General features: G+C 45.5%; 2 long non-coding RNA genes across 2 annotated transcripts; both read right to left on the bottom strand.

The window, feature by feature from the left end:
• Positions 1–366: 366 nt before the first annotated feature.
• Positions 367–4,098, bottom strand: LOC126992927 (uncharacterized). The gene is made up of 3 exons (XR_007747167.1): positions 3,901–4,098; positions 2,890–3,016; positions 367–449 (listed from the first exon to the last, which is right to left on the bottom strand). It is a non-coding gene; the product is annotated as an uncharacterized LOC126992927 (long non-coding RNA).
• Positions 4,099–4,641: 543 nt separating this feature from the next.
• LOC126992926 (uncharacterized) lies at positions 4,642–19,638 on the bottom strand. The gene is made up of 5 exons (XR_007747166.1): positions 19,601–19,638; positions 10,969–11,004; positions 5,557–5,613; positions 5,247–5,433; positions 4,642–4,816 (listed from the first exon to the last, which is right to left on the bottom strand). It is a non-coding gene; the product is annotated as an uncharacterized LOC126992926 (long non-coding RNA).
• Positions 19,639–25,689: the final 6,051 nt, after the last annotated feature.

Genomic DNA, 25,689 nt, shown 5'->3' with positions numbered 1-25,689 from the left:
TTCGTCAAGTCGTCTGTGGAAGACGAGGTTTGGTGTCAACAGTTATGCCAAAACAGCCGGATTTTGCATAATCCACTAGAAAAAGAACGATTATATAGTCACTGGATCATTCCAATTTTTCAAAATGGTTCGCTGAGCAATAGATATGATTTAATGAGGAATTCTTGGACTACACTGTAATTGAAGGTTGAACTGTTATCCTCTTCTATCCCAAGAGCCAAGCTATCGTAAGGTGCTTCCTCACTACAGAGGAACAAAGAAAACAAGTATTCTGAGAGCTCCAGAGACAAGGTGTGCAAAGCGGCGGCCAATCACCGTAGTAGTCTCCTGTCACTGTCTGACAGTTGGCCCTGAGGTGCCCGAGGGACACACACAAGCGCAGCTTTTTCCATAAAACCCGCCGTTCTGGCAGAGGTCGGCGTTCACTCCGCAAGCAGCAAGCCACTTATCTATAAAAAATGAAAATTGTTGATCATTTTAGTTGGTGTCGACGGTCAAATTATTTAATACTAGTACCTTACCATATGCATACATGTTTGTTTCCTATCGCGATGGGATTTTTTCATCATCCAATTCAAACCGCATGGTAAGTGCATGGATACTTCGCCGATGGAAACGGTTCGAAAAAGTAATGGTGGTTGAAGCCTGGCGAGTGTTAAAATAGGAGCGATATAAACATTATTTGTAAAAAAGATCAATTCCTACAATAAGTCCGAGTAAGCAAACGTGCTCATTTTTCAGTATAGGAAGGAGTTCAAGTCACAGACAGGAGGAAATACAGACCAAGGAAGGCTGTTCCAGACATTATCAAAGAGAGGGACGAAGGAATGAAAATGCTGGTTAACACTTGCATAAGGGATTTGGCTCGGATAGGGGTGAGCAAGAGTTCAAAGTTGTGTGAGGCCGCGGAGGGGAGGAGGCATGCAGTTATAGTCTGTTCAGAGCATGAAGTCGGTTCAGGGTGGAGCTGGTATCGTCGCTTACCTCTAGCCATCCTGCCAAATCAATCTTCGTACATGCGTCTTTCTCTTATTTCCCATCCCTGTGCTATTTGTGATATTTTATATATTCTGTATATAGTAAAGGAAGCTACATAGTACAATGAGTGTCGATGTTTAGGATTATAACAACGAATTGTATAAATTCTATGACATGTGGCAACGATTTTTTCCCATATTGCCACGTTTTGGTGGTGGTGGTGGCGGTCGGCGTGTCCCCTTAGGTCCCTCCCCCGGGTCGAGAGGGAGAGAGAGAGATAAACAGGTGGGTTGTGGGTGGGTAAGTAGGGAGACGGTGCTAATCGGATAATTGGCGGTCGAACTGGCATTGCCGCACTCATGGGAATTCAGGAATCTGCCACACCTTGAACCGACTTCATGCTCTGAACAGACATTTTTTTTAATAGCATGCCTCCTCCCCTCGCAGTCAGGATGAAAATATCGGTAGGAAACAGAGAGGCAACACTGCTGCGGAATGTAAATGATTGGAGACCAGGGGCGTATTTAGGACCTTGAAACATTGGGGCTATTGGGCGTATTTTAAAACATTTCGTCGCCCAAGCTCACATATTTGACATGGCTTTCGTAGGAGCTGTAGGCCTTTCCAGGGGTAGTTTTATGACCCTGGTGGTAGTTTGACCCTTCTGTGCCATGAACCTTAAAAAACACTTATGAAAACCAGATTGATCCCCTCTTTGACCTTTAGAAATAGTTGATGTGAGAAGCGATGGTGTCTTAGCCCAGCTCAAAATGCTGGGTGGTTGGAGCGCGAGAAGCGCGTAGTTTTTAGGGTAATTCTGAGGCCTCCTTGACAAACATTAGGGACAATTTGTGTTATTGTATTTAGCAGTAACGCGGAAAATATGGCAAGTGTGTCATAACAAGACTTTCAAGGTAATGATCAAATTATGGTAAAGCATAACCACATTTAAGTGGTTAAGACTGATGTATCATACACATAAACCTCAAATTAAAATTTATTCTTTCAGATACGTTTACTGCAGAGAACAGGGCAATAAAAACTGATGAAAAGCAATTGGCCGTGTTTACAATATACCATAGAAAAATAACGAACATTAAGTGAGCATCAAGTATTTAGTAATCAGAAACTACCATTTTTCACAAATTCATATAGTATTTTATTAAACTTATTCTGTTACCAAGGAGATTGAAAACTACAACTCAGCGCTCTTACACTTAACTCTCTTGTTTTTTTGCCTGGAAAAAAAAAATTGTACGTGGAAATTAGAACTCCAACACATTCAATATAAACCCCCTTTTTTTTTTATCAACAGGAAGATTAAGCAATTCATTTTGTAAATTATAGTAATATTAATGGCAGCCACAACTTAAGGGAAGAACTGGATAAGGGAAACTGGATAAAAAAATACTGTATATGTGCCGTAACTTACTTACATTAGAGTTTCATTGTTTGTCGCTTCCACTGACACGCCTTTCTTTAAACCCGGTAGCAGCGACAGGCCAAATTTGTGGCTCTACCGTGTATCATTTTTGCCATGATATAAACCCCCAAAAATAGATGATGCATAAACAAATGCGTTGATATATATTATGAAATGGTTTGCGTGAGTGTTGATTTTTTCTCATTTTTCTCGCTTAGATGGAAGGGCCTTTAGGAAACATGACCATACCACGATTTCCGCTGGCGTGGTTCTCATATTTCCGTGGTTTTCTGACGTGTCCACGATCTTCCAAAGCTACGGTAGATTTCACCGAAGGACGACGGTATTACTCACCATCATCATCATCATCAGCAATAACAAGAAACAAATGAGAACCACGCCAGCGGAAATCGTGGTTTGACTGAAGATCGACGGAAAATTTGCCCAGTGTAATAGTAGCCCCTTAATTACTCATATATCATACTCACTGATGCAGCCGTACATGGTGTTGGCCAATAGTATGTCCCTGTGAGAGAGTCCCGTGCGCTGGCCGATGAGCTCCTGCGCCAAGGGATATACGGTGGCGATGGTCGTCTTGCCGTTGTTGGTGAAGCCCTGAAAAATGTGTCAAGGTGAGAGTCTGCTGCGGGGAGTTAAGGGCCAGTTCGACAGTCCAACACTCTGAGCCGATTTCACAGTCCAACACAGTGTCTTCGTAACAGCCCGAACCAAACTATAGAATCCCATACAATCCAAAATGGTGAGGTCTTCGATGCCACACTAAATACACAAGACTTCTCCAGTATAGTTTCATAAAATTTGTGAACTTAAATATAAACACCAGACACTATACAAGGAAATTTCGAAGGCTCTGGTATTGGTTTGGGAGCTTACGAACCCATCATGGGGAACTGTGAAACTGGCCCTCTGTCATTGTAAGCGCCCAAACCAAACCATATCCACTACAATGATCCGCTATTTCTACTCATTACATGATATACTAATTAAGAGATTTCCTGTGTAGTTTCCTAAAATTCCCTCCACCTTTTTATATCAACTAGAGCTACAAGGAATTTTCGTCGTATTTTGTGTTTGGTTGGGGAAAAGGAAAGTTTGGTTTAGTCGGCGCAACATCTATGGTCATATGCCGGATAGAGACAGGAGGGGGAAGGAATTATAGAAGGGAACAGACCCCAGGAGACGGGACACAACCCCCGATTAATACCTGGTACCCATTCACTGCTGGGTGGACAGGGGCGTAGGGTATCAGAAAAGCCGCCCAAATTTTTCCACTCCGCCCGGGAATCGAACCCGGGCTCTCTCGATTGTGAGCCGAGTGTGCTAACCACTGCACCACGAAGCCCCCGTTTGGTAGGGGAGCTCGCAAACTTGCTGTATTGGACTGTAAAACTGGCCCTAAGACGACGAGACGTTTTACAATAGGGGAGCGTATAGTCATCATGGTAAGAAGGAAACCATACTCATGCAAAGTCCCTCACCGTAGAGCCGTAGTGCATGTCGGATGAGTAGTCGTATGGTATGCCGTAGGTGTTGACCACTGACGTGCTGTAATTATTGAAGTTGTTTTCCCTGCCAGTTTGGATGTTGCCATAATTGATGACCACATAGTCGTCACGGTCGGGGCGACTCTGCTCGTGCACGAACCCAATGGCGTGGCCGATCTCATGGGCGACAATGCCGAGCTGACCCGCGTCGAGGAGAACGATGTTATTAAGACTTTGTCAAGCCTCTGGCAACTAAATTACTACACACACACACACACACACACACACACACACACACACACACACACACACACACACACACACACACACACACACATAATAACTACCATTATTTTTGTTATTGTTATTCATCATTATCTCATCTATTATTATTACTATTTATTATTTAGTTATCAATGGTAATGTTTTTGTGGTGCTGTCATCTTCTGTGCAAACAGCTGCGACTCCTGAATTTCATTTACTTTCGTATGGTTTCTTAATAGAGGAAGGTTTTAGGAGAAGACTTCATGGGAAGGTTTAATGCAAGGAATCAGCAGAGGCATGGAAAGACAGTTAAACCAAGTGGCATAAGTTTTAAATGTTGAGGGAACAGAGTATGTCATGGGAGCAGAACCAGTGTAGAGTGAGCGGTATTGGGGAGTGCAGTATGGTAACTATATAATTTATTGTGTTACGACATAATATTACCATAGTGTACTTACTTCTTTGCAGCCACTTCCAATGGAAATGTCTTGTCTATTCTGGGCCAACATGCCGACATACGACCAGCATCCAGACCCTTCAAAAAACCTGACGTGCCGTTGAGCGAGGTTGGACGTGAGCTGGAATCTGATGCAGGTGTTTTGCTCCCAGTGAGCAATCGCTGCATTTATGGCAGCCACAGTGACGGCTGAGTCCGAGGTGAAAACCGAAAACAAACATTTTTTTATGGTATAAAGAAAGAGACTGGTTGTGTTACTGAACTATCGTATACAATCGAGATTTATAGTTCAGGTTCTTTTGAGTATGTTAACACATCTCGATAGTAGGCCAAATACTCTTCGGTCGGCATTACAAGACACTTTCGCTTCTCACATCATCTATTTCTAAAGGCCAAAGAGTGGGTCAGTCGGGTTTTAATGAGTGTTTCTTGAGGATCACGATACATAACAATGGACAGACTACCACCAGGGTCATAAAACTACTCCTGGAAATGCCCACAACTCTTACGAAAGCCTTGTCAAATATGTGTTTTTGGGAGGCGAAATGTCTTGTAATACGACCCTAACCTGTACGCTCGTCTTTGTCTGTTTGTGAATGGAAACATAATTTTTACATACAGTCGGTAGTGTCGAGGTAGTAGGGCACGGTGGGGAAGCCGCCCTGTTCAGGCCAGCGCGCTGAGAGGTCTGCAAGGGCCTTCCTCTCCCTGACCGCTCGCCACTGGCTCTCCGTCAAGACCATGTCTCCTTCAAAGACTTGGTGGCCGTTCACAACACTAGGATTGGTTTCCATGAAGTCTCGTGTCTTAATGAAAAAAACAGAGGAAAGAATAAAAGAATATTCGGAATAGCTGACGGGAAGACAAGAGTGATGCAACTATGTATTGCGGAGTACTTACGTATTCATTGTAATTTTATTCAGACTCACCAGATCTCTCATTTCTGCTTTGCCATCCGGTCCATCGTGTCCTTTGTCATCACTCCCCTATAGAGAGAAAAAATATATTTACATTAGTGCAATATAAAGGTGAAGTTAAAGCTGGGTGCATCCACTATAGCTGAGCGTGGCTGCGGTGCTCAACTCCATCGCTTCCTTTGAGCCTGTGGTGGGAAGCTATGTCTATATACACCAAGTCAAGTCATACGCAGGTTTGTGGGAGGAGACACGGCCGAGGCGTGGTTTATGCGTGACACTACTTGGAGCCAAACTATAAGAGAATTATAGAGAATGTAGAAACAGGGATTTAGAGAAAACGAGGAAAGGCGGACTAATTTAAATCAGTCACTTCAACATGCCCTCCCTCACACCCCACACCGCCGTTTGTAGGCATTGAAATTACAGTCACGCACAATAAAGACGTATTTTTCGTCAGTGGCTTGCCTGAACACGCTGTGAAAGAAGGGAGAATGCACAACCAGAGTGCACACACGGCCCCAACAGTCACCACTGAACTGGCGGGTATTTTTTTTGGCTCCAAGTGACGTCATCCGCTGCTCCGCCCCAAAACCGCCTCCTGCGCGTACCGGTCGCAGTTTGAAGCAGAGTGACTTGACTTGGTATATATAGACTTAGGTAGGAAGAACTCATTACCGGGGACACGGGCCAGTATGAAGCCCTGTATTGCCACAGTTTATGTTCACCAGGTGTGACCAGGTAATCATTTCTCGATCAGCCCGAAATGAAGGATGAACAGCTGGGTGGAAAAAGTTGGAAAGTTTCGTTTAGTCGGCGCAACATCTGTGGTCACATGCCGGAGAGAGACAGGAGGGGAAGGAATTATAGGAGAAGGAGACAGATCCCAGGAGACGGGACACAACCCCCAATTAATACCTGGTACCCATTCACTGCTGGGTGGACAGGGGCGTAGGGTATCGGAAAAGCCGCCCAAATTTTCCACTCCGCCCGGGAATCGAACCCAGGCTCTCTCGGTTGTGAGCTGAGTGTGCTAACCACTGCACCACGAAGCCCCCAACAGCTGGGTGGGTTGAACGCGTTCTGTCCGGGCTGGGGTACGAACCCGGGTCCGCAGATTCATAGCTAAGCACGCTAACCACTGCACCTGTAAGTGGAGTTCAGAGAAATAAGTAGGTGAGGTTATCCAGTGCCACACAAAGGTTATATGTGCACATTAAGTTTCTCCTTTGCCTTATCTGCTGCTTAGAGTGATCCCTGGTGGATAACCCACTGCAGGGCCTGAGACTTCTCCGCGACAGTAGGAATTTGATTTGTCTGATTATTATTATTTTTTTTTTTTTACATCTTGGTCTATAGCGCCGGTAGGCTTTCTTGAGGGGTCTGGGTGTCGGCTCCAGCCCATGGACGCAGGCAAGTGTTCATACTGTAGTAGCGTCAACTGATCTTGGTTCATGCTGACCCCAGAGCTCATTTTTATTTCCTTGAAAGTTGTAAAGTTTGGTTTAGTCGGCGCAACATCTGTTGTCATATGCCGGAGAGATACAGAAGGGGAAGGATTTATAGGAGAAGGGAACAGATCCTAGGAGACGGGACACAATCCCCGATTAATACCTGGTACCCATTCACTGCTGGGTGGACATGGGCATAGGGTATCAGAAAAGCCGCCCAATTTTTTCAACTCCGCCCGGGAATCGAACCCGGGCTCTCTCGGTTGTAGGCTGAGTGTGCTAACCACTGCACCACGAATCCCCTATTATTTCCCCTGAACAGTTCCTCTAGAGTCAGGATTGATGGGTGGTCTTCAGGAAAGCATGTCGGTAGTCTTACGCCACTCGGCGGTGACTGGAAGATCCCAGGTGGTAGCGTCGGATTCGAAGGGACATCATCCAGGACGCGGCGAATGCGGGACCGGCACTCTAACCACTCAGCCACCGCCTCCCCCTCCTTTGTGGTGTTTGTGATTCGTATATGAATGATATATAACTAAGAGTAAGCTGATAGGACGGTTATTTCTTATGTTAGATCTTTCTTTACTTTCAAAGCGCTTCGACGGTCTAGTGGTTAGCACGCTTATTTTTTTTTTCTACGTCACGGCCTATTGCGCCGGTAGGCCTCTTCCCGGTGGGCCCTGATGGTCGACCCAGCCCGTTCTGGCGCAGGCGAGTGTTTATAGTGGCGCCATCTTAAATTGGCTCATGCTGCCCTCCCGGAGCTCGTCTTTAATCCTAGAATCTAGAGTCCGGGTTGATAGGTGGTCTTCTGGACAGCATGTGGGTAGTTTTAAGCCACTCGGCGGCGGCTGAAAAATCCCAGCTTGGTGGCACCGGGCGGGGATTGAACTCACGTCCTGCTGAACGCGGCGCCATCACTCAGTCGACTCAGCCACCGCCTCCCCATGAATCCGCGTACCCGGTTTCAAATTGACTGGGCAGTCGGCGCACAACCCGCCAAGCTGTTTATTCTCCTTTTCGAGCCCAAAAATTGGGAACCTCGCAATGTAAAAAGTGGTTAACCGTGTAGCGACGGGCCAAATTTGTGGCTTTACCGTGTACCAGCGATGGGCCAAATTTTTGCCATAATATAAACCCCCCAAAATAGATGATGCATAAACTGATCACAAATGCTTTGATATATATTATGAAATGGTTTGCGTGAGTGATGTTTTTTTCTCATTTTTCTCGTTTAGAGGGACCTTTAAGAAACATGATTCCCGCAGCCACCACCGGGTTTACCTGGATGTCATACTGGCCCGAGGTAATGGGACCCCCCCCACTACTGGCACAAGGGCCAAGGTGACGGCCTCCGCAGGTAGGGCGATTTCTCCTAACGTTGCCTTTTCTGTGTATATTGGTGCCTGCATGTCCCAGTCTTATGGATTCTTTTATGATGATTTTATGAGAAAAAATCGATGTTTTTATACCATTCTCCAGCTTTTATTTGCAAAAACTCGACACTCACTCCATCTTTCTCGGAAGTTTTCCACACCCGGGGTGCGACGCGCACCGCGGGTGTGCCCCAATGACTGATTGATACACAGCAAGGTCCGAGGGGGGATGCTTCCTGAAGAAGTCATTTGTGTCCTCACACTCTGTGTCCTCTTCTGTCTCAAATATCGCCAAGGAGTAGCTGAGCATACTCTTATCATCTTTTCTTTCATTTACTGTTGTCATATCCTTTAAAAGGTTACAAGATATATTACATTATACAAGTTCTTAACACTGCCTAGAGCTTCCGACCTTAGGCAGGGATGAGAAATGTCTTAATTGGATTCCACTTCAGGTGACGGCCAAAAGAGGTGTCTTAATGGATCCTGTTGTTTTTGTATCCATTTTTTTAAACGTTCGCAGTCCACACGGACTTACATTTTGTTGAGCATCATTTATTTTGTAAACTTCATCTTCTTTTCCCAATCGAGGCATACGTTGTTAGGATACTGCCGATTATCTAAGTACCGGTACTGGCGGCACTAAGTGTACTGGGCCCGAATTTACAATTAATCTTAATCTTTAACTTAAAAGTTCCAATGAATCTCGAGTTTAACTTATAGCTGAGCTTAAATGAAAAAATAAGTTCAACTTCACTCAACAGCTGATCCAGTATGAAAATTTGTCCTGGCAAAAGATGTATTTTTCAAATTGCAGAACTGCAACACTTCAGTGACTGAATATGCAGTAATAGTACTTTATCAATGTTACATGATGATATACTTCAGAAATATGGGCATAATAAGGTAGTATTTATAAAATAAAGGTTACGTTTATCATCCGCGCAAGGTGATATTCTTTTTTTTTTCTCTTGAATGTAAACACGGACACGCGTTCCTGTTCGTCTTCCTCATTCCTGCATCACCCACCCTCTGACGAAGTAATCATGGAAAATATTGCCGCTTTCACTTCTCCCAAGAGGAAAAGGGGAGTGAATTGGAGAGACTGCCACACTCTACACATAGTAGAGGGAAGGGAGTCAACAGATACCGTCTGCAAGGGTAGCCACTGTCCCCTAATAGATGACATGAGTCCGGTGGTATACGATGATCCTCAAACATGCGTTTGAGGCCACTCTCACGCCAAATACGAGCATCATGAGGGGACCCAGGCCAATTAGCTACAACATTAAGACTATTATATTTGGCCTCAAACACTAATTGTGTGTTTATGCTATGGAAATTCTTCCTGTTGACATGGTCTGCTTCATATTCCCTGGGGGCCAGTATCCTGACATGCGTGCAATCTATTACACCAACAATGCCAGGGAAGTTTGCAACTTGCACAAATTCTTGTTGTTTATCTCGGATTTCAGGGACGGTGCGAGGAAGTCGAATGAATTGGACAAGTATGGCTAGTTGTGTAAGTGCCTTGAGGGTATTGGTGATCGCTTTGCTTACTGATGACTGTGATGGACCAAGATCATCACTGTTACACATCTGCATTTTCCCCGTTGCTAAATAACGCAGTGTAATAATTACTTTCATTTCGGGTGTCAATGCAAAACTCCTTGAAGTAGGGCTTTGCAAGGCCCCTCTCACCAAATCCGTTACGAACAGTACTCCTGCACGATCCAGTCCGTAGCGTTTCAATAGTTCTGCGTCACTCAAAGTATTCAGAGCGTCTCTTCGCTCTTGAAAAGTCTTCTCTAGGCGCTGACGGGCTTGTTGACGTTCGGCCATCTTGGCGACTGAAGTTCGACTTAGGCTCCTTAATACGGGTTTGGGCCCGTCTAAAATATCCCGTCAGCTAAGATCAACTTATGAGGGATAAGATGAAGAATAAAGTTAAACTCGCCCTAAAGTCAAACTTAGCGGTTTAAGATTAATTGTAAATTCGGGCCCTGGTACTGAAGTGATACTCGAAACTGGCGCCACCAACAGGTACCGGTACTGGTACTGCTGGTATCTGAGTTTTCCGAACTGGTATCACCGGTATTCAAATTAACGGACTATGCGGATAATATATGTCATATAGATCTCACGGAGTAGTCGCTGGTTTGACACAGTCATTCCAGCGACACACTTATTGCCAAAGGCCGCCTCTTCAATCCGCCTCTTCAAGTTACTGTTCAGTGTCCATGTCCCACAGCCTTAGAGAAAGACAGGAAGCACAAGGAACTCAAAGATCCGGATCTTAGTCCTTCTACACAGGTATCGACAACGCAATACACTTCTGCTGAGCGAGTCCATAACACCGTGGGCCAGGCCGATCAGCCGCAAGACTTCCTGGCGAGACTCACCGTTGTTCTGAACTACTCTACCAAGATATGTGAACTTTTCCGCGATCTCATTGTCCTCGCCATACGCATGAACAGACTGTACTGCTTCATGTAGCAAGCCTCCAAACACCTGTACCTTGGTCTTGGCCCAGGAGACCTGAAGTCCCAAGTAATAAAAGCAGCACTTAAAAAAAGTGAAAATATTGATTATGTACTTACGTCAAGAATGATTGGAGTCGCCGCACGCTCCTCGTCCTGTTGGAAAGAAAGAGGCAGTGTATCTCTCTCTCTCTCTCTCTCTCTCTCTCTCTCTCTCTCTCTCTCTCTCTCTCTCTCTCTCTCTCTCTCTCTCTCTCTCTCTCTCTCTCTCTCTCTCTCACACACACACACACACACACACACACACACACACACACACACACACACACATGAGATACATACTCCATAAGAGGAAGGAATAAGTCTTAGTAAATGGACAGCATCTGGGATGGGAAAACAACTGGTGGAGACGATACAGAACGCCTAACCTCGTTGAAGTTGATTTAGTAAGAGATGAGCAATTTTCAGATAGCGAGTTGAGGATTGAACGAAAGGGTTCAATGTAAAACAAAATGTCAGCTGAGATATATCGGATAATAGGGGATAGGTGTTTGAAACATTGTCGAATTTAGAGGTGGAGAAATTGAGTTTTCGCGACATTGAAGGACACCAAGTTATCTCTACCCTGCTCAAATATGATACCAAGGTCTCAGTTAAGCGTTCTGCAGCCTAAAGGTCCGCAATACCTGTTTAAATTGTCTTCTGTTAAAAATATTGGGTAATCGGGGTTGAGTAGTCAGGGAGGGGTGGCTGAATGCTTAACCGTCAACGTGAAGGCGCGGCGTTCAGGAGGAAGCTGGTTCAAGTCCTGCCCGCCGCCACAGCTGGGAGTTTTCAGCCATCGCCGAGTAGCCTAAGACTACCCACATGCTGTCTTGAGGACCACCTATGAACCCGGACTCTAGATTATCTCTCTAAAGGGAGGCTCAATAATAATAATAATAATAATAAGTTTATTTCCACCAGAAGTGGTTATTCTGCTTATTCAAGGATGACCTCCGGGGGGCAGCGTGAGACAAGCAAGATGGTACCACTGTAAACACTTTCTTACTCCACAACGAGCTGGGGTCGACCATCAGGCCCCATCAAGAAAGCCTACCGGCGCCATAGGCCAAAACATATAAAAAAAGATGCAGAGTAGTCTTTCCCGGAAGGTTGGATATCGAACAATTTGTTTTAAAGAGATCATTAATGAACAAATGAATAAGTGGGAGATAGAACAGAGCCCTGTGAAACAGCACTGTTGATAGGTTTAGGGGAAGAACAGTGACCGTCTACCACAGCAGAGATGGATCGGACTTAAAGGAAACTAGAGAAAAAAGTACAGAGAGACGGATAGAATATGTAGGAGGGTAGTTTAGAAAGCAAAGATTTATGCCAGGGTCTGACAAAGGCTTTCGAGATGTCTAAGGCAACAGCAACAGTTTCACTGAAACTGCTAAGAGAGGATGACCCAAAGTCACTTAGGAAAGCAAAGATCACCAGTTCGTAGACCGAACCTTGCCGAACCCACACTGGTAATCAGAAACAAGATCACCAGTTCATAGACCGAACCTTGCCGAACCCACACTGGTAATCAGAGACAAGATCACCAGTTCGTAGACCGAACCTTGCCGAACCCACACTGGTAATCAGAGACAAGATCACCAGTTCGTAGACCGAACCTTGCCGAACCCACACTGGTAATCAGAGACAAGATCACCAGTTCGTAGACCGAACCTTGCCGAACCCACACTGGTAATCAGAGACAAGATCACCAGCTCGTAGACCGAACCTTGCCGAACCCACACTGGTAATCAGAGACAAGATCACCAGTTCGTAGACCGAACCTTGCCGAACCCACACTGGTTATTAGAAACAAGATCACCAGTTCGTAGACCGAACCTTGCCGAACCCATAGTAGTAATCAGAGACGAGATCAAAGGTTGATAGATGCTTGAAAAATTTTCTGTTAGGGATTGTTTCAGTTGCCGAGGAGAGGCAGGAAACCAAAACTATACGACGGTAGTTTGAGGGATTGGAACGGTCACCCTTCTTTGGCACAGGCTGTATGTGGGCGTACTTCCAGCAGGAAGGTAAGGTAGATTTTGAAAGGCGACGAAAAGGTTGGACTAGGCAGGGTGTCAGCACGGAGGCACAGTTTAAAGGACAATAGGAGGCACTCCATCAGGTCCATAAACCTTCTCAGGGTTGTAGCCAGAGAGTAGAAAACATCATTCTTAAGAATATTAATAACAAGCATAGAAAGTTCATAAGAACAGTCAGCATGCATATATCGATAGAAGATAGAAAGAGGCAACGCTGCAGTGGAATTTAAGAGATTAATTTTTACGTGAGGTAGTGAGTGACAGTGGATGAACGTTCTGTTTCCTGAAACTGCTGATATTCGACAATGGCGAGCAGCAGGAGCAGGACTCTGAGAGACGTGTGTTGCGTCTTTGAAGACTATTCATGCAATAAGTGGATGGCATGCTGTTTGTGCCCTAAGTGGTGTCATGTAGGGAGTGGTGGAAAGCAACACCACCCGCGTCCAGGACGTTCACGGAATCCCCGCCGCGCCCGGCAAGTGGGATTTTCAGCCGCCGGGAGGGTGGGCAAAACTACCCACACATGCTGCTGAGACCACCCCTATCCCCGGACTCTAGAAAGATGAGCGGGAGGGCAGAATGAGAGCCAATGCAAGGGCGCCCATATAAACACTCGCCTGCGCCAGAACGGGCTGGGCCGACCATCAGGACCCACCGGGAAGAAGCCTTGGGCCGATCATCAGGCCCCACCGGGAAAAAGCCTACCGGCGCTATAGGCCGCGACGTAAAAAAAATAAAAATAAAAATAAAAAAAATGTGAAGTGTGCTCATCTGACAGGGGTCAAGCAGGGTATTACGTATACCCAAAATTAACTGGGTTTGTTTGCCATGCTTACACAAGGCATCTTTACCAACCAACATTGTGGAAAAATTGGATCAATTTAATCAAGAATTATCTAGAGAAATATTAGTTGTGAAAAATGAAGTTGAAACTCGGGCACTCAGTGTGAAAGAGAAGTTGGGCGAGGTGGCGGAAGTGCTTTGTGCTGACAAGAAGAGTCGGCTGGCGCCAGCTGGGCTGATGTAGCAAAACGGAGGAGCAAGAAGCATCTCCTTGTCGTGAAGGCTTCTGATCAAGATAAAAAAGCTACTGAGATGAAAAATGAAGTTTCCCAGGCATTACAAGGCATTCAGATTACTGATTCAAGATTCACGAATGGAGGTAACATTGTTATGAACCTTGATGATGAGAGTATAAGGAATGAAGCAGCTCAGAAATTAGAAAATGTAGAGCAAGTTAGCACAAAAAGTGTGGGGAAATTAAGGCCCATGATCTGCAATGTGCATAAGGAGGAGACCGGGGATAAGATAATTGAGACATTGTTAAACAGGAATGAGTTCCCACACTCGATTCCAGGAGTTGAGGGGAAAATTGAGAAGATTTTCAATAAGCTGATCCACAAGCAACATGACCAGATAAAACTACGTAGAATGAGTAGTGTACACTGTGAGAGATAGATGCCATGCAATCATATGTTATCATTGTCAAGGATACGGCCATCTTGAGGCCAACTGTACTGCCTAGAACAATGGAGAAGACCCAAAATGTTTCAAATGTGCTGGGGATCATAAATCAGGGGAGTGCTCCATGGCTGAAAAGAATGCATAAATTATATGAAGTACAAGAAGCCTGAAATCAAGCACTCGGCGAATGACCAGTGTTGTGTAGTCCTTCAGACTGAAATTGAGAGAATTCGTAACAAAACCGATCATGGCTATTGATTGGTGTTTGAGAATCAAAGATAAATTGAGTGTTAAATGTTCAGTGAGTTGGAAATAATCGCTGGACATTAGATTGTGATACTATAAAGAAAATATCAGATAAATGGAAAATGAAATAATCGATATTTGTGATTCTGTAAAAAGGAAAGATATTGTAATTGGTGCGAACCAAAACATGGCCAAGTGACTATAATGATGCCAAGTTTATTAAAATTATATTATTAGGCTATTTGTGAAAGCAATTAAGACTCACCCACTACAACGTTGTGAATAAGTGCATATCGAGGATTATTATAGAGGCTAACATCATAATTGTTGATGCCCTGCGGAGCGCTGCGCTGGCGGTGGAGCGGGGCCTGAAACTTCATCAACGGTAACGGTAGATAGAAAACTGTCAGTAGGAGGAGGGGAGTTGATGAGACGAGGGGGGATTAGTAAGGGGAATATGCCCTGAATCGTCCAGAGTGATTTTTTAGATAAGGTTTGAAAGAAGAGGGGGATTAGTAAGGGGAATATGCCCTGAATCGTCCAGAGTGATTTTTTAGATAAGGTTTGAAAGAATAGTTCAGTTTTAGAAGAATGGAGCAGCCGTGCTGCCATCGGACTAGGAGAGGTGTGAAAAATGAAGTAAAATTGTTGGAGATATTTATGGGGAGGCGGTGGCTGAATGGATAGCGTGACGGTGCCGCGTTCAGGACGACGCGAGTTCAATCCCCTCCCGGTGCCACCAAGTTGGGATTTTTCAGCCGCCGCCGAGTGGCTTAAAACTACCCACATGCTGTCCAGAAGACCACCTATCAACCCGGACTCTAGATTCTAGGATTAAAGATGAGCTCCGGGAGGGCAGTATGAGCCAATGCAAGATGGCGCCACTATAAACACTGGCCTGCGCCACAACGGGCTGGGCCATACCATCAGGCCTCTCCAAAAACAAGCCTACCGGCGCCACAGGCGAAGATGTAAAAAAAAAATTGTCTGAAGGCAATTCCTCTTGAACTTATATAAAGCTTGTGTTGCAACGGCAAGCATATGATAATTTACAAAGAACTCAGCACTTCGGAAAAACCTGCATGTATCAAATCCTCATCAGGAGGCCCTCCCCGCCCTGCAGCTCACCACCCTTCTGGCCCGCCACCAACACCTCCTCCAGCAGTTTGCCACCAAACTCCTCCACCACCCACGACACAGGAACCTGCTCCCCCCGGTAGCTCCCCTTCCCCGCCACAATGTCCGACACCACAACAAGCTGCTCCCCATACGTGCGCGTACTGACAGGTATAAGAACAGTGCAATACCCACAATAGTGAAAATCCTGAACACATAGACTCTTTACCCCTAAGTTACTTTTAAGTTTGTAGTTTTAATGATCTCCATATATAATATGTATATTTTCAGCTCTCGAGCTGCTTCTCCTTAAATAAACCGTATATTATTATTATTATTATTATTATTATTATTATTATTATTATTATTATTATATCTTCTCTTACTAAATCAGCTTCCTCGACGTTTGGCGTTCTGTATCGTCTCCGCCAGATCTTTTTCCCCCCTTACATGCTATCCATGTACAGGGGCCTTGTCCGCCCTCGTATAAAGTATGCATCTCACGTGTGGGGGGCTCCACACACACAGCTCTCTTGCACAGAGTAGAGTCTAAGGCTGTTCGTCTCATACAGTTTTCTATCTCTTAAATTCCGCCGCAGTGTTGCATCTCTTTCTATCTTCTATCGATAACTTCATTCTGGCTGTTCTTATGAACTTGCAAACTGCATGCTTTCCCCCTTCCAGCGGCCCCGCTCCACTCGACTTTCTACTCAAGCTCATCCCTATACTGCCCAAATCCCTTATGCAAGATTTAACCAGGATCTTTAGTGTTTTATCCCTTAACTCTGGAATAGCCTTCCTTCGTCTATATTTCCTCCTGCTTACGACTTGACCGCTTTTAAAAGGCGAGTATTTCGACACCTCTTCTTCCGAAATTGACCTTTCTTTTGACCACTCTCCTGAACTCTTCTTTTTATAGGGGCAGTGATTAGTGGAATTTTTTCTCAAATATTATTTCCTTTAAGCTGCTTAATATGCTGTAAAATTAAAAGGACTAGAGGATCCACCAAAGGGCATCTGGAGGAATGTGGTCAATCTTTCCCTTCCGGCATTCCTATATCAAGTCCAGCTCTGCAGTTCTGGTCTCTGGTCCTAAGAACCTGCAATGTTCAACATTCTAGACCTTACAAAATGCAGGAGACGAGAACTGTTGCTGTTCCTGGCACCAGAGCGATTTGGACCAACACTTACTCCATTATAAAGCCATCCAGCTCTGCCAGGCCTCCTCGTCCACAGAGTTCCACTATGTCCAACTGCAGGTTGATCCGGGGGCCGGTTCTGCGGTCGGGCGCCGCTTCTGCGCTTACCCAAACACTCGGAAAACAAGGAGAGGAGTTAAGGGATCCTTCCTCCTTCAAGATGCAGGGGTCCTATAGGCTTTGCCCTCCACCTGCCATTGACGGCAGGCTCGCCAAATGTGCCGCACGGTCGGGCCCCAGCAATACGGGATTGGGGTCGAGGCTGACGCCGTTTTTTTTAGGACCAAAGGGACATTTTAGGAGAAAGGGGTGTAGGCCCCTCCCAAACCAGGGACTGGACTGAGTGCTAGCCGTAGAGCACGGACGCTGGACCGCTGAGAGGATGTTTTACCTGGCTACCCAAAGCAAGAGACAAACAGGAATTTGGGAAAGAAAATAAAAGAGAGAAAAACAGCTCAGGAAGGTTGAGGATGCTGCTTTCCTCATCCAGACTCAAATACAGACCAGCCTCTACCTAAGTAGTATTGGTATTAGTAGTAGTGGTAGTAGCAGTAGTTGTAGTAATAGTAGCAGTTGCAGTAGTAGTAGTAGTAGTAGTAGTAGTAGTAGTAGTAGTAGTAGTAGTAGTAGTAGTAGTAGTAGTAGTAGTAGTAGTAGTAGTAGTAGTAGTAGTAGTAGTAGTAGTAGTAGTAGTAGTAGTAGTAGTAGTAGTAGTAGTAGTAGTAGTAGTAGTAGTAGTAGTAGTAGTAGTAGTAGTAGTAGTAGTAGTAGTAATAGCAGTAAAAGCAGTAGTAGTAGTAGTAGTAGTAGTAGTAGTAGCAGCAGCAATAGTAGTAGTAGTAGTAGTACATAAGAACGTAGGAGTCTGTAAGAGGCCGGTAGGCCTATACAAGGCAGCTCCATTGAACCTAAGCTCCCGTGCATGATGGCGCCACTATAAACACTCGCCTGCGCCATAATGGGCTGGAGCCGACCATCAGGCCACACCAAGAAACAGGAGCAATAAAGAACAGAACCATAGAGAAGAAAAGGAAAAACGTTGTCGATGCAGCAGTCAAAGGAATAAGAGTTCGTAGTAGTAAAGTAGCAGAGGCAGCCCTTGCCGCAGTAACAGATCATTCAATCAACAAATGGTGGCATACGCCTGGGGGCGCGTTCCCTACGACGCCAAGTCCCGCGGTCCCTCCGTTCAAGTCTCCTGCAGGCCGCCTTTCCATCCAAGGCACCTCCTGGAAAGATCTGTCGATTTGCTCAAGCCATGTACTCTGAACGTTCCCTTGACCTACTCCACTCAGGGTTGTCTCTTACAAAAACAACCCGATGAGCAGGTCGGCTTCTGGGCAGCGTGCCACATGCCTGTATAGCTGGAGTTGGCGTTGACGGACTATGCGGCTAATATATGTCGAATCAGTGTCACGGAGCAGTCGCCGGTTGGACACAAAGGGTCGTATTATAAGACATTTAGTCGCCCATGAACACATATTTGACAAGGTTTTCGTAGGAGTTGAGGGCATTTCCAGGAGTAGTTTTATGACCCCGGTAGTAGTTTGACCCTTCTTCTTTTTTTTTTTTACGTTGTTGCCTATTGCTTCGGTAGGCATCTTCCCGGTGGGGCCTGATGGTCAGCCCAAGGCTTCTTCCAGGTGGGGTCTGATGGTCGGCCCAGCCCGTTCTGGCGCAGGCGAGTGTTTATAGTGGCGCCATCTTGCATTGGCTCATGCTGCCCCCCGGAACTCGTTCTTGATTCGCTTGGACGGCTTCCTCTAGAGTCCGGGTTGATGGGTGGTCTTCAGGACGGCATGTGGGTAGTTTTAAGCCACTCGGCGGTGACTGAAAAATCCGAGTGGTAGCGTGAGGATTCGAACCCGCGTCGTCCATCACGCGGCGAATGTGGGTCCAGTACGCTATCACTTCGGCCACCGCCTACCCATTCTGTACCATTAACCTGTAGTAACACTCATTAGAACCCGACTGACCCCCTCTTTGACCTTTAGAAATAGCTGATGTGAAAAGCGAAAGTGTCTTATAATACCAACCAAAGTCATTCCAGCGATTGACTTGTTACTGAAGGTATCTATCCGCCTCTTCAAGTTACTGTTCAGTGTCCATGTCTCACAGCCTAAGAGAATGACAGGAAGCACAAGGGACCGGAAGATCGGGAGCTTTATCCTTCTACACAAGTATCAGCAACGCCAGACACTCCCGCTGAGCGAGTCCATAACACCGTGGGCCAGGCCAATCAGCCGCAAGACTTCCTGGCGAGACTCACCGTTGTTCTGAACTACTCCACCAAGATATGTGAGCTGGTATTACAAGACACTTTCCCTTCTCACATCAGTTATTTCTAAAGGTCAAAGAGGGATATTAATCAGGTTCTAATGAGTGTTTTTAGGCTCAGGGTACAGAAGAAGGGTCAAACTACCACCAGGGTCATAAAAGCCTTGTCAAATAGGTGTTCTTGGCGACGACCCGTGAGCTTTTCCGCGATCTCAATGTCCTCGCCACACGCATGAACAGACTGTACTGCTTCATGTAGCAAGCCTCCAAACACTTGTACCTTGGTCTTGGCCCAGGAGACCTGAAGTCCCAAGTAATAAAACCAGTACTTAACAAAAGTGAAAATATTGATTCTGTACTTACGTCAAGAATGATTGGAGTCGCCGCACGCTCCTCGTCCTGTTGGAAAGAAAGAGGCAGTGTATCTCTCTCTCTCTCTCTCTCTCTCTCTCTCTCTCTCTCTCTCTCTCTCTCTCTCTCTCTCTCTCTCTCTCTCTCTCTCTCTCTCTCTCTCTCTCTCTCTCTCTCTCTCTCTCACACACACACACACACACACACACACACAGAATGCTTGATATTTTCGAGGATAAATACCTAAGTCACATGGTTACTGAACCAACTCGACTATATAACACATAACACCTTGTTAGAGCAACTCAAGGTAATCTAGTCAGTAATGTCCAGGATGGCAGCGGCTGAGTGGTTAGCGTGACGGCGCCGCGTCCAGGACGACGAGGGTTCGTGCCCCGTCCGGTGCCACAAGCTGGGATTTTTCAGCCGCCGTCGAGTGGCCTAAAGGTACCCACATGCTGTCCAGAAGACCATCTATCAACACGGACTCTAGATTATCTCTCTAAAGGTTTGGGCCATTGATGAGCTCCGGGGGGCAGCATGAGCCAAGCAAGATGGCGCAACATAAACACTTGCCTGCGCCACAACGGGCTGGGGCCGACCATCAGGACCCATCAAGAAACCCGACCGAACCAGACTCATTACTAAAAATATGTAACTAGGCAATAAAAACAGGCAAGATTGCATGCATGCCCCCCTTCCCCCGCACACACAAGGGAACATAACCCCCCCTTCCCCCGCACACACAAGGGAACATAACCCCCCCTTCCCCCGCACACAAGGAACATAACCCCCTTCCCTGCACACAAGGGAACATAACCCCCTTCCCTGCACACACAAGGGAACATAACCCCCCTTCCCTGCACACACAGGGAACATAACCCCCTTCCCCTGCACACACAAGGGAACATAACCCCCTTCCCTGCACACACAAGGAACATAACCCCTTCCCCCTGCACACACAAGAACATAACCCCCTTCTGCACACAAGGGAACATAACCCCCCCTTCCCCCGCACACACAAGGGAACATAACCCCCCCTTCCCCCGCACACACAAGGGAACATAACCCCCCCTTCCCCCGCACACACAAGGGAACATAACCCCCCCTTCCCCTGCACACACAAGGGAACATAACCCCCCCTTCCCCCGCACACACAAGGGAACATAACCCCCCCTTCCCCGCACACACAAGGGAACATAACCCCCCCTTCCCCCGCACACACAAGGGACCATACCCCTTCCCCTGCACACACAAGGAACATAACCCCTTCCTGCACACACAAGGGAACATAACCCCCTTCCCCTGCACACAAGGGAAACCCCCTTCCCCGCACACACAAGGAACATAACCCCCTTCCCCTGCACACAAAGGGAACATAACATCCCTTCCCCGCACACACAGGGAACATAACCCCCTTCCCCCACACACAAGGAACATAACATCCCTTCCCTGCACACACAAGGGAACATAACCCCCCCTTCCCCCGCACACACAAGGGAACATAACCCCCCCTTCCCCCGCACACACAAGGGAACATAACCACGGAGACACAGGTACAACCACATACTGAAAAGTACTGATGACACGTTCAGCGCGCTGCATGTTTTTAATGTTGCTACATATTACAGATGTAAGGACAAGATGCCATCATCATTATTATTATTATGAATATTATTAGGATTATGATTACTATTATTCTTATAATTATTATTATCATGATTATTATTATTAACTTTACTATGATTACTGCTATTATTGTTATTTATATTTTCCTTTTTATTTTCAATCATGCTACTTTGTTCATTTGTCTCATTCATTTCATTTCATTTTCCATTGATGTATATTTTCAGCTCTAGGGCTGCCGGGTACTTCATGCAATAAACCGTTTATTATTATTATTATTATTATTATTATTATTATTATTATTATTATTATTATTATTATTATTATTATTATTATTATTACGTCCAGGACATCTGCACCAGAACTGACAGCAGCGCCACGTCCACCATTGCATTTCCCTATTGTCAGTAGCGTTTTGTTCCCTCTAACACAATTTCATAAATAATTTCATAACGTCTATCTGTTCTATCTGTATCTCCGACGCCCTGTTCCCTCCAGGGGGTGGCCGCGGCAGAAGTGTCTCCCTGTTCTGGCACTCCCTCCCAGCACACTCCATCCTGCTACTTCTTAATCTTGCTCCAGTACTCGCTCACCCTATTGATCCACTTCACAGGTGGTCTCTCCCTGACACCTCTTCCCTCAATCCTTCCCTCATAAACTCTCTTCACAAATTCATTTCCCTCCATGCTCATCACGTGTCCAAACCGTCTCAGCGCACCACGCTTCACTCACTCGACCACTCTAAAATTCATGTCTCACAGCCTTAGGAAATGACAGGGAGCACAAACGATTGGAAGATTGGGAGCTTTGTCCTTCTATGTATACAGGTGTCGTCAACGCCATACACTCCTGCTGAGCGAGTCCATAACACCGTGGGCCAGGCCGATCAGCCGCAAGACTTCCTGGCGAGATTCACCGTTGTTCTGAACTACTCCACCAAGATATGTGAGCTTTTCCACGATCTCAGTGTCCTCGCCACACGCATGAACAGACTGTACTGCTTCATGTAGCAAGCCTCCAAACACCTGTACCTTGGTCTTGGCCCAGGAGACCTGAAGTCCCAAGTAATAAAAGCAGCACTTAAAAAAAGTGAAAATATTGATTCTGTACTTACGTCAAGAATGATTGGAGTCGCCGCGCGCTCCTCCTCGTCTCTCTCTCTCTCTCTCTCTCTCTCTCTCTCTCTCTCTCTCTCTCTCTCTCTCTCTCTCTCTCTCTCTCTCTCTCTCTCTCTCTCTCTCTCTCTCTCTCTCTCTCTCTCTCTCTCTCTCTCTCTCTCTCTCTCTCTCTCTCTCTCTCTCTCTCTCTCTCTCTCTCTCTCTCTCTCTCTCTCTCTCTCTCTCTCTCTCTCTCACGCACGAATGTAGACAGATCAACATTGTTTATGATCGATGACACTTTGCGTACCAGGAAAAATGGCATAAAACTCAAATGTAGACAAGTAAATTCAGACTGTACCAAATTTTTCTTCACCAACGTTGTAGTGCGAGAATGGAATAAGCTCCCGCCTTCAGTGGTCCAGTGTAACACGATTGACTCCATTAAAAACAAGCTCGACCGTCACTTCCTTCAACTTAATATTAACTAGAGTTGAAATGCAACGTTTTGGAGCCATCTGATTAATGTAGATATACTTTTAGGTTTAATGGACAGACCACCTAGTCTGGACCATGGGGTCTGTGTGGTCTGATTTTCTATGTAAATCTATGTAAAATCTCTCTCTCTCTCTCTCTCTCTCTCTCTCTCTCTCTCTCTCTCTCTCTCTCTCTCTCTCTCTCTCTCTCTCTCTCTCTCTCTCTCTCACACACACACACACACACACACACAGAAATCTTTGATTTTTTATATCAGTGCTGTCCAAACTTTTTCGCCCATTGTACCCTTTAATACTTCTCCTGCTGTTACGTACCCCCATGGCTGATTAAATTAAATTATATTATATTATATTTATATTTATATTATATTATATTTAGGTACACGTACATTACGCGTCCTTCCTAGGTACCCGTCCCTCCCTCTCTCTTTTCCTTCATACACTTTCATTACTTTCTCCATCCCATCCTGACCCACTACATGCACCTCTTGTATAACTCATGTCCACTGCACGTATTCTTGATTGTTGTGCTGCATTCCATGTCTCTGATCCATATGACAGAGTTGGCAGGATAATACTGTTACCTATTCACTTTTGTACCCCCATGCTCATACTGTTTCCTCTCATAACTCTCCCCAACACACTACTACCTATCTGCCCTTCCCTGCTCTTTCCCTCACCTCACCTTCCATACCTACAAGCGCATAGCTGGGCACGATAACAGAAAACCTTATTCCCGATAACCGGTAACTGATAATGGAAAACCTTATCGGTGATAACCGATATACATTAACTGGAGACACAAATATAGGCGATAACCGATACCCGATACCCGATACAAATTCACAATTCCGATACTAGCTAGCGATAAGTCCGATAGGCGAAAACGATACTATATTGATATTTCAAAAAAAAAAACATAGATGAATTCAAATTTTCATTATCTGTATTTTAGAAAACTTACAAAGCCTGAAAACCACATGTTGACACGTACCTATGGACAGTAATACTACAAACGCCTGAACCGGTGTTGTGTTATTTGGCGTCCCCACCGTCAAAAGCTGGCGCTTTTGTTTACAAACACTAGTCTCTCGTGAACTGCGCATGCTCAGACCAGCAAGCGCAGACCTGTACAGTCTCACAAAGCTTTTTAACCGTAAATGAGAGTTGCTGGAAGGCTGAATCAGACATACAGTACCACTACCACCATCCTCGCTGTTTCTAGAACGACACTGTACGAGTTGTATTTATATGTACAGAGTGTCGTTCTAGAAACAGCGAGGATGGTGGTACTGTATGTCTGATTCAGCCTTCCAGCAACTCTTATGCGTTAAAAAGCTTTGTCAGACTGTACAGGGCTACGCTTACTGGTCTGAACATGCGTAGTTCACGAGAGACCGATGTTTGTAAACAAAAGCGCCAGCTTTTGACGATGGGACACCAAATAACACAACACCGGGTGCCTTCAATACCATGGCATGCTCACACAAACGAATATGGAATATCAAATTTGAGGCAGTGAATAATCATTTTTGGGGCAAAGTTAAATGATTGTTCTCTCTGATATATTGATATTTGAGTGTAACATAAAAAAATAACCTAGTGTTTTAATGTTGATCTAAGTATGAAATCTCTTCACCGAAGATATTCCATACCCCGAAGTTTTTTCATACAACACCGGGCGCCCGGGCCACGCATGCGCAATAGGGAGGAGACTTTTTTCTGCGAGGCGGAAAAAAGTAGCGATTATCGCTAGTTTGGTTACAAAAGTAACGAAGATACCGATATATATTTACATAAGTAGCGGATGGCCGATAACCCGATTTTGTTATCAGCGATAAAGTATCGCGATAACTTATCGCGATAACGCCCAGCTATGTACATGCGTATATAAAAGTGTCCTTAAATATTTAAACTCAATACTCTTTTCCCCCAGCCTTATCCTACACTTATTCGTTTGTTTGTTTGTTGGTTTTTTACATCAAAGGACACGGCTCAAGGGCAACAAAAAGAGTACCAAAAAAAAAAAGCCCGCTACTCGCCGCTCCCATAAAAGATAAAAGTAAAGAGTAGCCAAAAGAGAGGTCAATTTCGGGTGGAGAGGTGTCCTGATACACTTTTCTTGAAAAAGGTCAAGTCATAGGCAGGAGGATATACAGACAAAGGAAGACTGTTCCAGAGTTTACCAGTAAAGGGGATGAAAGAATGGAGATGCTGGTTAACTCTTGCACAAGGGGTTAGGACAGCATAGGGATGAGCAGTATAGGGATGAGTCGTGTGCAGCGGGGCCGCGGAAGCGGGGAAGGCATGCAGTTAGCAAGTTCAGAAGAGCAGTCAGCATGAAAATATCGATAGAAGATAGAAAGAGAGGCAACATGGCGGCGGAATTTAAGAAGTAGAAGGTTGTCAGTAGGAGGAGGAGAGCTGATGAGACGAAGAGCCTTAGACTTCACTCAGTCCTGGAGAGCTGTGCGAGTCGAACCACCCTCTCACGCGAGATGCATACTCCATACAAGGGCGGACAAGGCCCCTATAAATGGATAGCATCTATGTGGCGGAGATGAATTGGCGGAGACGATACAGAGCGCCCAACCTCGAGGAGGCTGATTTAGTGAGAGGAGATGTGAAGTTTCCATTTAAGATTTTGAGCCAAGGGCAGACCGAGGATATTTAGTGTTGAAGATGATGACAGCTGAGTGTTGTTGAAGACTAGGGGATAGGTGTTTGGAAGATTGTGTCAAGTTGATAGGTGGGAAAATTGGGTTTTTGAGGCATTGAAGGACACAAGGTTCATTTTACCCGAATCGGAAATGATAGCAAGGTCGGAGGTTAAGCGTTCTGCAGCCTCCAGCCTGGAGTCTTAAAATTCCTGTCGAGAAGG

Source organism: Eriocheir sinensis, unplaced genomic scaffold, assembly GCF_024679095.1.
Source record: "Eriocheir sinensis breed Jianghai 21 unplaced genomic scaffold, ASM2467909v1 Scaffold522, whole genome shotgun sequence".
NCBI classification, from domain to species: Eukaryota; Metazoa; Arthropoda; class Malacostraca; order Decapoda; family Varunidae; genus Eriocheir; species Eriocheir sinensis.
The sequence above is the reverse complement of the archived record's forward strand: the minus strand, read 5'-3'. Positions and strand labels throughout refer to the sequence as shown.